The sequence below is a fragment of the Hibiscus syriacus genome, unplaced genomic scaffold (assembly GCF_006381635.1).
Source record: "Hibiscus syriacus cultivar Baekdansim isolate YM2019G1 unplaced genomic scaffold, ASM638163v2 tig00111022_pilon, whole genome shotgun sequence".
NCBI classification, from domain to species: Eukaryota; Viridiplantae; Streptophyta; class Magnoliopsida; order Malvales; family Malvaceae; genus Hibiscus; species Hibiscus syriacus.
The window spans coordinates 4,198,158-4,211,158 of NW_024062956.1; the positions used below are offsets into that span (position 1 = coordinate 4,198,158).

Here is a 13,001-nt window from a genome sequence, read left to right on the forward strand (position 1 = left end):
TCATTATGAACTTCTTCTCCCTCTATCGGATGAGTTCTTTTCATTATGAACTCTCCATTGAAAATGTTGATGCGAATTTGAACAAGTTCTTCTCATTATGAACTTCTTCTTCCTCGTTGGATGAGTTCTTCTCATTATGAACTCTCCTGAAAATATCAATCCCTCAAGCGAGGTATCACTGATTCAAAATGTCATAAATCGAGTGATAATTCGAACAAGCTCTTCTCATTATGAACTTCTTCTCCCTCTGTCGAATGAGTTCTTCTCATTATGAACTCTCCATTGGAAATGTTGGTTCACCTCCTTCTGCGGTGAATCTTAATTGTTATTGACTCTCTCTGAATTTCTGTCAAAGCATTTCAATGAATATGAATGAATGAGCATGTTCCTATTTATAGATGCTTACTGATGTATGCATGATGGCATTTTAATATTATGAACTTTGTGGTCCTGTAAATTTTCATTTTAAATGCGTCATTGGTCCTTTCGTTTGCACTCCACATTTTGCTTGGGCTATTTTCTGCAAATTCTCATTTCTCTCGTTCCCATGCAAATCCTTTTCTGTTTCCTTTTGAAATGCTCATCTTTGTCAGCGTATCAAAATATCAGTGTTTTCAATGTGCTTTCTTTTCTCAACTCACATGCATTTTCTTTAGCCATGTCATATCCTACTCTTTTCAATCATTAGGGCTAGAATATCTAATATGGAAGTATTAATTCAGAGTAATACCAAAAATCTTTTATTTTTTAATGACATGTCAATCTACTTATAAGAAGAATGAATAAAATTGGAACTTGAAATAACAAACTTCGAATTTACTGACAAGAAATTGAATTTACAAAGTTATGGCAATCACATGAATAATGGAAATTTAAAACCATAAGTCAAATGTCCTTATGGATCATTAGCACGAATGTTCCTGAATCAATCCACTTGATATAACTATTGAGTTGAGCTTCTGTCTGGAGGACTTCGAGAATTGCCAAAATGTCTATAGATGTGAAGCTTCTCTCAAAATATCAGACCCTCAAGAAGATTTAGTTGTCTGATGCCTAATCTCAAAATGCTTTTGAGCAGCCTTTTCAGGTTTTCAACTCAAAGTCTTCATTTGGTTTCAAGATGTCCTTTGCGGATTTTCATCTCAAACCCTCCTTTTTCTCTTTTCATTTTTTCATTTCTTTTTTTCATTTTTCATTTTTTTTTTCATTTTTTTCTTTTTCATTTTTTCATCTTTTTATTTGTTCCTTTTTTTCTTCAAGCATAGTATTTCTTGACAGAGTCTGAGTTTACTGGATTTCTCAATTTTTTCTCCATCCATCTCTGCCAAGATCAACGCTCCCCCAGAGAAGGCCTTATTGACAACATATGGACCTTCCCAATTAGGCATCCATTTCCCTCGGAAATCTTTATGAATTGGCAGGATCTTTTTTAGCACTAGATCACCCTCTCGAAATTCTCTTGGATGAACTTTCTTATCATGAGCTCTCATCATCCGTTTCTGATACATCTGACCATGGCAAATAGCTTTTAATCTCTTTTCTTCAATGAGATTCAATTGGTCAAACCGAGCCTGAACCCATTCAGCTTCATCCAATTTCACCTCTTTCAAAATTCGAAGTGATGGGATTTCTACTTCCACTGGCAAGACTGCTTCCATCCCATATACTAAAGAGAAAGGTGTTGCCCCTGTCGAAGTCCGCACTGTAGTTCGATATGCATACAAGGCAAAAGGTAATTTATCATGCCAATCTTTATAAGTATCAGTGGTCTTTGTGATGATCCTTTTAATATTTTTATTTGCTGCTTCCACTGCTCCATTCATCATTGGACGGTAGGTCACTGAATTAGAATGTTTTATCTTGAACTGAGTACAAAGTTCTATCATCATCTTGTTATTCAAATTAGTGGCATTATCTGTGACAATTCTTTCTGGCAATCCATACCGACAAATTATCTCCTTTTTTATGAATTTACAAACTGTAGATCTCGTGATATTTGCATACGAGGCAGCCTCAACCCACTTAGTGAAGTAATCAATTGCCACAAATATGAAACAATGTCCATTCGAAGCCTTTGGTGTAATTGTCCCAATGACATCCATGCCCCACATAGAAACCGGCCATGGTGTGGTCATCACTTGCAAAGGTGACGGAGATGTATGAATCTTATCCCCATAGATTTGACATTTTTTGACATTTTCTTGCATAATCAACACAGTCTGAATGCATAGTGGCCCAATAGTATCCATATCTCATGATCTTCCTGGCCATAGAAAGCCCATTTGCATGTGTTCCACATATCCCTTCATGCACTTCTTCAAGTATACCTTTTGCTTCTCGGGCATCCACACATCTCATCAAAACTTGATCACTCTCTTTTTTGTACAGAACTTCCCCATCTAATACATATCCGGCAGCCATTCTCCTTATTGTCTTTTTATCGATCTCAGACGCACATTGTGGGTAAGTTTGATGCTTGATGTATTGCAAAATATCATAATATCATGGATGACCATCTACCTCTTATTCGATATCATAACAGTGTATTATACATTATACATCATGTCATCATTTGCTTGGAACATTGCAGCAAGTGTGGCCAAAGCATCGGCCATTTGATTATCTTCTCGAGGGAGATAATTGAAAGTGACATCTTCAAATTCTTTTACCAATTCAAGGATCAATCTTCGGTATTCCACTAACTTAAGATCCTTCGTCTCCCATTCTCCTCGCAATTGATACACCACTAGTGAGGAGTCTCCATATACTTGGAGCACTTTGATTTTTCTTTCTATAGCTGCTCTTAACCCCATGACACAAGCCTCATACTTTGCCATTTTATTGGTGCAAAATAACTCCAATCTGCTTGTAAAAGGATAATAGACATTTTCTGGGGAAATCAATACTGCTATAATTCCTTGTCCTAAAGCATTAGATGCTCCATCAAAATACAACCTCCAAGATTTATCATCTGAATTTGTTTCCTCCTTGGTTGTGATGCACATCAGATCCTCGTCTGGAAAATTAAAATTTAAGGACTCATAATCATTTGAGGCACGACTTGCAAGGAAATCTGCTATGGCACTCCCTTTGATTGCTTTTTGGTTCACATATACAATGTCAAATTCTGATAACAACATCTGCCATCTAGCCAATCTACCAGCTAAAGCTGGTGATTCCATTAAAAATTTCAAAGGGTCAAGCTTAGATATCAACCAAGTAGTATGGTATAACATGTATTGCCTGAGCCTTCGAGTAGTCCATACCAAAGCACAACATAGCTTTTGAATTGGCGGGTATCGACTCTCACAATCAGTGAACTTTTTTCTTAGATAATAGATAGCTCTCTCTTTCTTTCCAGATTCGTCATGTTGCCCCAATACACATCCCATTGAATTTTCAAAGATCGTTAGATAAAGGATCAATGGTTTACCAGGGACTGGTGATACCAGAATTGGAGTATTAGACAAATATCCCTTGATTATCTCCAAAGCCTTTTGGCACTCGTAGTTCCAAACTTCGGGGTTGTTCTTTCGAAGCAATTTGAAAATTGGGTCACATTTTTTCAGTTAATTGTGAAATGAATCGAGATATATAATTTAACCTTCCTAAGAATCCTCGAACTTCTTTCTGTGTACGAGGCGGTGGAAGATCTTGAATGGCCTTTACTTTATCTGGATCAATCTCAATTCCTTTTTGACTTACCACGAAACCCAAGAGTTTTCCTGACGTTACCCCGAATGTGCATTTAGTTGGATTGAGTTTCAATTGATATTTCCTCAACCTTTGGAAAAGCTTCCTCAAGTTTTGAATGTGTTCACCTTCAGTCCTGGACTTGGCAATCATGTCATCCACATACACTTCAATTTCTTTGTGCATCATGTCATGGAAAAGAGTCACCATAGCTCTTTGGTAAGTTGCCCCAGCATTTTTCAAACCAAATGGCATCACTTTATAGCAAAATATGCCCCACATAATCACAAATGTGGTTTTTTCCATGTCTTCAATGTTCATTTTTATTTGGTTATACCCCCGAGAAGCCATCCATAAAAGAAAACCACGAATGACCAGCAGTGTTATCCACTAAAGTATCTATATGAGGCAATGGAAAATTATCCTTCGGGCTTGCTTTATTAAGATCTCTGTAATCCACACACATGCGAACTTTACCATTTTTCTTTGGCACAGGGACTATGTTGGCAACCCATTCTGGATACTTTGCCGCTTGAAGAAACCCTGCATCAATCTGTTTCATCACTTCCTCTTTAATTTTCAACAACATTTCTGGCTTCATTCTTCTGAGCTTTTGCTGAACTGGCTTACACTCAAGCTTTATCGGAAGCTTGTGCACTACTATATATCTGTACTCAGGCCTGGCATATCTTGGTAAGACCATGCAAAGATGTCCTTGTATTCTCGAAGAAGATCTATCAAGTCTTGCCTTATCTCAGCAGAAAGTGTGCTGCCGATTTTTACTTCTCTCTTATCATCATTAGTTCCCAAGTTTATAACCTCAGTTTCTTCCTGGTGAGGTAAAATCTGTTTGTCCTCATTTTCTACCAGTCTTAATAGTTCGTTAGGAACATCACATTCTACCTCATCTTGACACTCATTGATTTCTTCCAGACATATGGGTTGCTCAATGTTTATCTCAGTATTAAATTCATAAACATTCATGCTATTGATATGGTGACACCTGCAAAGGGAAAAATTGAATCGAATATATATTTGGAAGGAGACCAAAATTTATGAAATGAATGTAAAGAATAAAGAATAAAGAATGAAAATATAAAAATAATGATGGTCATTTAAGAAACAAAAGATTGTCTTTTATTGAAAGCAAGTAGAGTTAACATAGCTGCCCTTATGAAAATTCCTTAATACTTGCGGGCACAAGTATAAGGATTAGTACTGGGTATTACTCTGAATTAATCTTAAAAACTATAGGGAGATCCTCTGCAATCCAATTTTTCAGTGTTTCCCCTGGGAAGCAAGGACGGATTCCAGCCAAATATCTTCCTGCTTTATCATCCCTAGTTATCATGTTAATGACCAAACCCTCCATAGCTTCATTGAACAAGTTGTTGTCTTTCATCTGCTTTTCTTCGTCAAGCTCTCTGGTTAACTGTTGCTCTATATCAAACACTCCTCCAAACTTGAAAGAGCTCATCAGAGGAGGAAAAGACATATGCTCCCATGGAATGTCCTCTCCTTTTAGTCTAGCTCTTCTTATTTCACCTCTCTTTTTCATTTCTTTCTTTCTTTGCTGAAAATCAGGCTTAAATCCTAGCCCAAAGCGATCGCTCTTCATCATGACAAATTTGGGATATAAAGTCCCTAGCAGGCATCTACCAAGACCCCTTCCTATCTTGGCTCCTTTTCCTAGAGTCTCTCGCACAATCATCTTAGTACAATCAGATAAACGTGGGCGAGGAATCTTGTTTCCTTCAGCAACAAAAGTAGCATTGACAAATTCTAAGGCTCTGAAGGAACACTCTAGAGCATTCTCATCCATCTCAATATATGGGGCGTCAGTCGTCACAGAAGCAATAATTTCTTCCTCTGCCCCAATACTAATCAACTGACCATCTGACACTAATTTCAATTTTTGGTATAAGGACGAAGGGACTGCCCCTGCAGAATGAATCCATGGCCTCCCAAGCAAGCAATTATATGAAGGGTTGATGTCCATCACCACAAAATCAATATTGTAGACAGTTGGTCCAATCAACAGTGGTACCTCTATCTTTCCAAGCACATCCCCCTGAGTTCCATCAAAGGCTCTGACAATGTTTTGGTAGGCCCTCATATGTGAGTTGTCCATCGGTAACCTTCGTAATGTGGCCATAGGCATAACATTAAGTGCAGACCCATTGTCAATCAAAATACCTGGTAAGACATGACCATGACAGTGAGTTGTGATATTGAGGGCTTTTACCGATCCCATTCCTCCATCAGGAATTTCATCATCAGTGAAAGTTATATAATTGTCAGCAGCTATGTGCCCTACAATTCGATCCAACTTGTTCACTGGTATATCCTCAGGCACAAACGTTTGATTGAGCACTCTCAGTAAAGCATTCCGATGTACCTCTAAATTTATTAACAAATCCAGAATCGAAATCCGTGCTTGTTGCTTGTGTAGCTGTTCAACTACACTATATTCACTATGTTTTAGAAACTTCAAGAATTCTTGAGCTTGTGTTTATGTTACCGGCTTATTGATCATTGGTGGGGGTTCATCGTTGAATATCTTCTGCGGTACCACTACAACTTTTCCTTTTGCTTTCACTTTGTCTTCTTCTTTCGATATCTCGGGAGAATAGCACCTCCCACTTCTTGTGAAGTGACCAACTTCATTCACTATTTTAGTTATCAAGTTGCCTCCTGGTGCTTCACCTTCAACTACCTTTTTTTTCTCTAGCGAACCAGATTCCCTTATTAATGAAACATTGGCAGTGTAGTTCCAAGGCACCTTGCGGGTGTCTTTAAATGGGAATGGTGAAGGAGCTGTGATTATAACTTTTGGTGTTGACGACCCAGAATTCATTGCTGATGGTTTCACAGTAATGACCACTGGCTTACTTGTTCTGTGAACGGGCTCAGAATTTTCTGTCATGAAGACATCTTCTTCTCTTTTTTCCTTATCTTCCTCAAAGAACTCTACCTCCTTATGATCCATCAATCTTTGTAATAACCCCCTGAATTCAGGGCAAAGCTGAATTTCATGTCCTTCTTCTTGGTGATATTTGCAATAGTGTCCACACTCATTGGTCTTTGGCTTAGGATCTTGTCGAATCATGCCAGCCTGACAGAGTTGTTGGAATACCCAACTGAAGGGAGATTTAATTTCATGAACGTCTTTCTTTGCCTTCCTCCTATTCTCCTTCTGGATTGCATTTATCCCTTTGCCTCCATGATTCGGTAGTGGGTGTTTTTTTACATCTGTTGTGTCAAACTGTAATCCTCCTGTGTTAATCAGATTTTGCACTATCTTTTTGAAGGCAAAACAATTCTCAATAGAATGGCCAGCAATTCCATCGTGGAAATCACAATGTGCATTTGCGTCATACCAATGAGGGTACGGTGGTTGAAGAGGAGTCAAACGGTAGGGGCGTACCACATCTGCTTTTAATAATGAAGCGTATATCTCTGAATAGGGTACGGGTAGTGGTGTGAATGATACTTTTTCTCTCTCCTTGCGAGGTCCCTTGAAATCATTTCTGACGGTGTTCATGCCATTCTTCTCCGCCTTTGATTGTGTTATTGTGACACTATTTGCAGTATTCTTGTGGTATACACTTGCAACTTCATTCTCCTTTTTCCGGTATACGGGTTTTTTTGGAGCTAGACCCTTCAGCTACTTCAATCTTGCCACTTTTTATAGCATTTTCGATGAGCTCACCAGAGATGATCAAATCAGCAAAATTTTTGGTGGCATTTCCAAGCAAGTGCCCCAAGTATGGAGCTTTCAAAGTGTTGACAAAAATTACAGTAGCTTCTTTTTCGAGTAAAGGGGGTTGGACCTGGGCAGCAATATCACGCCACCTTTGGGCATATTGTCGGAAAGTCTCATTACTTCTTTTTTCCATATTCTGAAGAGTCCACCGATCAGGAGCTATATCTGTAACATGGTGATACTGTTCTAGGAATGCTTTTGCCAAGTCCTTCCATGATTTGATGTGAGCTCTAGTTAATTGGTTATACCACTTGGCGGCAGAACCTGTTAAACTGTCTTGAAAACAGTGAATCAATAATTTTTCATCATTCACATGGCCAACCATCCTCCGGCAAAATATAGTAATATGAGAGGAAGGGCAAGTGGATCCATTGTATTTTTCGAATTCAGGAACTTTGAACTTTATAGGGATGATCAAGTCTGGGACCAAAATCAGCTCTCTGGCGTCAGACCCATAGAACGGTTCAATCATTTCTACTGATTTTACCATTTCTTCCAATTTCTTCAACTGTTGAGTTATTTGTTCATTGGCTTTTTCCTTTTCAGCTAACTCATTTAGATCTGGAGTTAAGTGTTCAGTAACAGGCTGATAATTGTTTGGGAATGCAGATCCCATGTGGTGTTGCTGATTCTCATTGCTGACATATACATGAGGTCGTGCTTCTTAAGGTACCGATGGGTGAGCAGAGATGTGTACAGGTGTGAAACCAGGAGGAGGACCAGATTCTGGTGTAAACCTTGGTAGGTGCTGGGGATCAGAAGTAAACCCCGCAGGATGTGATGCCCCTGGTTCAAACCCTGGAGGATATGATAAATCTTGCTCGGACGACGTTATTTGGCCATCCGTGATCCTTCTACCTATAGCATGTTTCTTAAACATTTCTTCCATCCTTTGTAGTAGACCAGTTTGCGAATTTGTTATCTCTGCTTCCATCTTATTTAATCTCTCTCTCATTTCTTCTTGAGCTTGTTTTTGTTCTTGCTCAAGTTGAATCATTCTAGCTTCCATTTTCTTAGTTGTATTCCGAGTACCGTACGGGTGTGGTTGAGTGCCAGAATAACTACAATGATTGAAAATTATATTTTACATTATTTTGAGTGTTTTAATGAATGAATGCATGTATTAATGCAAAATATTTAAAATAAATGCAATGCAGAATGAATGTATGTAAAAGGTATTGATCTCAAAAAGTTAATTATCATAGAACAACTTCCATTGGAACACAAAGTTTTTATTACACAATAGTTCACTTCTACAGATACGGCCTAGCCATCCGATTAAGTTCGACAACTTCTTTAATCAACCAAGACATCTTCTTCCCAAACTCAGAAACCGGATTGATGTGATGCTCGATGACCTTTGCTTCGACAGCTAATTCCCCAATGTATCTGGCAACTTCACTCATCTGTATTATAGCCTCGACTACCATGTTGCTTCTATCTGCACTCTGTTCTTCATAGAAATCATTCGATGTTTGCCACTGTTCAATAGTTCCTTGGAGATTTCCTTCTAGCTCAGTGATTCGTACTTGATAACTCTGCAGTGTGCTTTCCAGGCTTCGAATTTGATTTCGCAGTAAGGCATTCTCTTCATAACTTTCCTGAATGTTACTTGGTCCTATGATAATCCTTCCTCGGAACAAGGATTCTTCGAGTTGCAGGATATAATCACTGAATTCTGTGATTTTAGTCCGACATTGAGCCAGATCCTCTTCAAGTCTCGTTTTTGTTTCCTGCATCCTTCGATTAAGACTCTGTATTTGTACATTTTTATCTCCACACCTTTTCATCCAGCTGTTGATTGTCTCTTGTCTTGCTTCGAGCCTAGTATTGAAGTGTTTCTTTTCTAATTCCCACCTATTTCTTTTAATATCAAATTCTTTGATTTTTTGTCCTCTAATATCAAGTTCGACAAGCATATTATTTATTTCAGTTTCAAATCCCCTGATCGTGATGGTCTTCTCAGCTTCTAGCTCTTTGACTCGATCTTTCTCCCTTTTTAGTTCTTCCATAGCTTTGCGACTCTCAGCCTTGTATCTTATGATCCGCTCCCTCTTATCAAGCTCAAGCTCTTCTATTTTTTCTTTCCCTTTCTCCAAGCTCTTGAGTAGACGATCGTTTTTTTCCTTCAGATCTCTATTTCGATGTTTCTCTGCGTTTAACTTTTTGGTTAACTGGGCTGATGCTCTACTTGACCCAATTGTTATCCTAGATTTTTGCAGCTTGTAGTAACCCTTCTTCAGATTTTTCAACTCCGAATCTACTTTTTCTTTTCTCTTTCTTAGCATTGCAAATTGTGCGACATGAAAGTCAACATCAATACTCAACATGAATTTGTCTTGTCGAATCTCTTCTAGTTCTTTCGACCAACCTTCTTTCTCAGCTTCGAATTCTGCTCTTAAGATCTCTATCTCCGATGGGACTATCTGAATTCGTTCCTCCATAGTTATATCCTTACTTTGGTCAGGTAGAGGAATATTTTCATTCTTTCTTATAGACCTCCATTCCTCATAATTTGGCGTCAACATTACCTTGGCTGCATCGGCTCTAGTACAGAAAGTCTTCTTCCATCCTCTAACTGCATTCGAGATGTTTTTCTTGTAATTGTTCCCGTAGAATACAAACTCATATGAGTGCAGTCCAGCAGTGACTGGATAAATTGATGGCCACCATATTGCCTCATAACCAAAAGTGGTGCGTACCCAATTGCTCCCCATAAACCGAGCAACATCACCCAATTATAGTCACCGCACTTATAGAGGAACTCACTTTGTATTTGCCAAGGGGCACGCCAAACGATATCCTTGTCTTGCATATTCTTAAGGGCATCTATCCACATGTCTTTAGTGACTCCTTTTGGCCAATCTTTCTCTAGAAATTCTCTCAAAGGCGAGTAACTTGTACTAAACCGATGATATGAAATTTTTTCAATTTTCCAGAAGTGGCTACGGATCCAGACATATAGTAATTGCGCGCATCCTGAAAATCGACCACCTCCAAGCCTTCGACAAGTATTCAAGGATTGAAAAGTCTCTGCTAAAATTACAGGAGCAGGGTTGACCCTTTTTTGTAATTGCTCGAATAAATCCACAACTGTAGCCTCAATAAATCCCAAGGCCTTCGGGAAAATGACTAAGCCATAAATACCCAGTGCAAAGAGGTCAAATCGCACCTTCTCGTCAGGATGACTTTGAATGATTCCTTTAATAGCAATCCAAGAAATGCCTTCACTTTCACCTTTTTGTTTGGTACGAGCAACCACCCATTCCTCACGTACTCCTGCGATTTTGGCTAATTTGATTCTGAAGGGTTGAGTTTTGATGGACTTGGAATAAATCCGATTCTCTTGAGCATCCTCTATGCGCAACAAGGCAATATATTCTTCGATGGTAGGAACCATGTCTTCTTTATTGAAAGTGAAACAATTGTACCCTGGATTCCAAAATCGAATCAAGGCTCGGATCAACTCATCATCTATATCAACATATAGCAGATAGGAAATATCCCCATAACACTGGTAAAAACTGCCTCTTCTTACTCGACTCCCATTTTTCCCAAATGTCTCGTAAGTCCTGGATGTCATTTCTTTTAAGAGAAACGGAAGCATAACCCGCTAAATCTGACATGTGATCAGCTGGCAAACTGTCCCCTTCCAATCTTTGCAATGCTTCAGCCCACTGTCGTACCTCAGAGTTTTGAACTACTTGATTTAAATCCTTTTCATCCATTATTGAAAGCTTTCCAAATTGACGATTAACTGAAGATCAACACCCTTAATCTTGAATGATGCAATGCAAATAACAAAAAAAACATAAAAAAATAAAAATGAATTAGCACAAGTAAGAAAATTGATACCAATAAAAATTTCATTTAAAGATGAATATAACACCTACCCCGTCATGATATCTACCCAAACATGTTATATACCCACAATGATTTTTCAATAAATTAATCCTAACCACATGGTATCTAGTTCGCATGCTGTTATTAAACAATATTTAAAGTAAAAAAGAAAAGGTTCAGAAACGCTCCTCCTTTGTGTACACCTATTTTGGGTACCTACTGACAGACATAGGTTCGATATATCTATACCTCAGGTGATCGTCCTACGGTTCACTATATGCGTAGTTGCGTTTCTAACAGAAAAAGGTACTCGAATTGTCCTTGATGTTAGTGCCCCCTTGGGCTGCCAAACCCTCAATCCTCACCCATTATAGGCTTAAACGGATCGAGTTCAATTCGAGAGGATACATTCCCTTATGTCTATGCGGAGAATAAATTCTCACGAAAACATAAGGTATATGAATCCTGAAGGTTACTTGCTAGGCCTGTACGGAGAATAAATTCTCACGAAGGCGTCGCTTTCGCCCCCACTTAGAAAGGTTCGGAGCTCGGGTATAGAGCTTATGTTATGCAAATGCTCGTGACGTGTGTGAGGAGGAACATTCAACCCTTTGACTCAATAGGAAAATAACATCATTCGACAAAACTTTGGACAAATCCTAAAAACAAAGATAAAAATGTTAGTAAAACAATAATAAAATGAAGCAATTAAAAACTTCAATAAAAGGATAATAAGTTAACTAAAGACTCGAACTCATAATTTCTACCAAACGACAATGTGTAAGCAACTTACAGACTGACTCTCTAAAAAAGATCCCCAGCAGAGTCGCCAAGCTGTCGTAACCGTTTTCCGGCGGGGACAATCGTTTAATTGTTTTAAAAAACTGTTACGACTTTTAATTTTGGAAAATGGGTGATTTTGGAGTAATTTGAAATAAATTAAAAAGAATTAAAAAGAGTCGCCATCAACCTTTGGGTTAGGTAGGTCGAATACCTAAAAACGTCTTTCAAAAACAATTTTAAGAAAAATCATTTTTAAGACAAAAGCTGGTCAGCATTTACCAAAGATTCGATTAAAACGGGTTCGGGATTCGGTTACGCGTGGGGAAGGATTAGCACCCCCACAGCGCCCAAAATTGGTACTGTTTCGCTTACACGTTGTCGTAATGGTGAAAATCCTGAATCAAATATCAAGTTAAAATATGATACATTTATTAAATATTAATTAATTGCTTTAAATTAATAACTTAAATGAGGAAATTCAAAAGACTGGAGTAAAACAAATAAATATTACAAATCTAAATAAAAAATAGCAAAAAAAATATTTAAACTTATAAAGACCAAAATAAAAAACTTTAGGAATCAAAATAACAAAATTAGAAAATTAAAAGGCTAAAATGACACAAACAAAAATTTAAAGAATAGAATAATAAAAATATAAATTTTGAAGACCATTTTTGAGTATATATATATTAAGGTAAATGTATATGTCAAACGAACTAAAATATAAATAAGTTCAACCAAAATATCATAAATTAATTAAAATTTATTATTAATACGTATTAAGTAATATATATATATACACACACAAATATATCATAATATTAATTCTTACTAGATAAAAAATAAAGTAAATTAAAACTCAACATAAATAGTAAAATATTAAACATATAATTAACAAAGAATCTAAACAATAGCA

The 13,001-nt window shown here is 37.6% G+C and overlaps 1 protein-coding gene across 1 annotated transcript in view; it reads left to right on the top strand.

Annotated features, from left to right (window-relative positions):
- The window catches only part of LOC120150310 (agamous-like MADS-box protein MADS4), a 100,649-nt gene that overhangs the window by 58,237 nt on the left and 29,411 nt on the right, over positions 1–13,001 (top strand). The window lies entirely within an intron of this gene.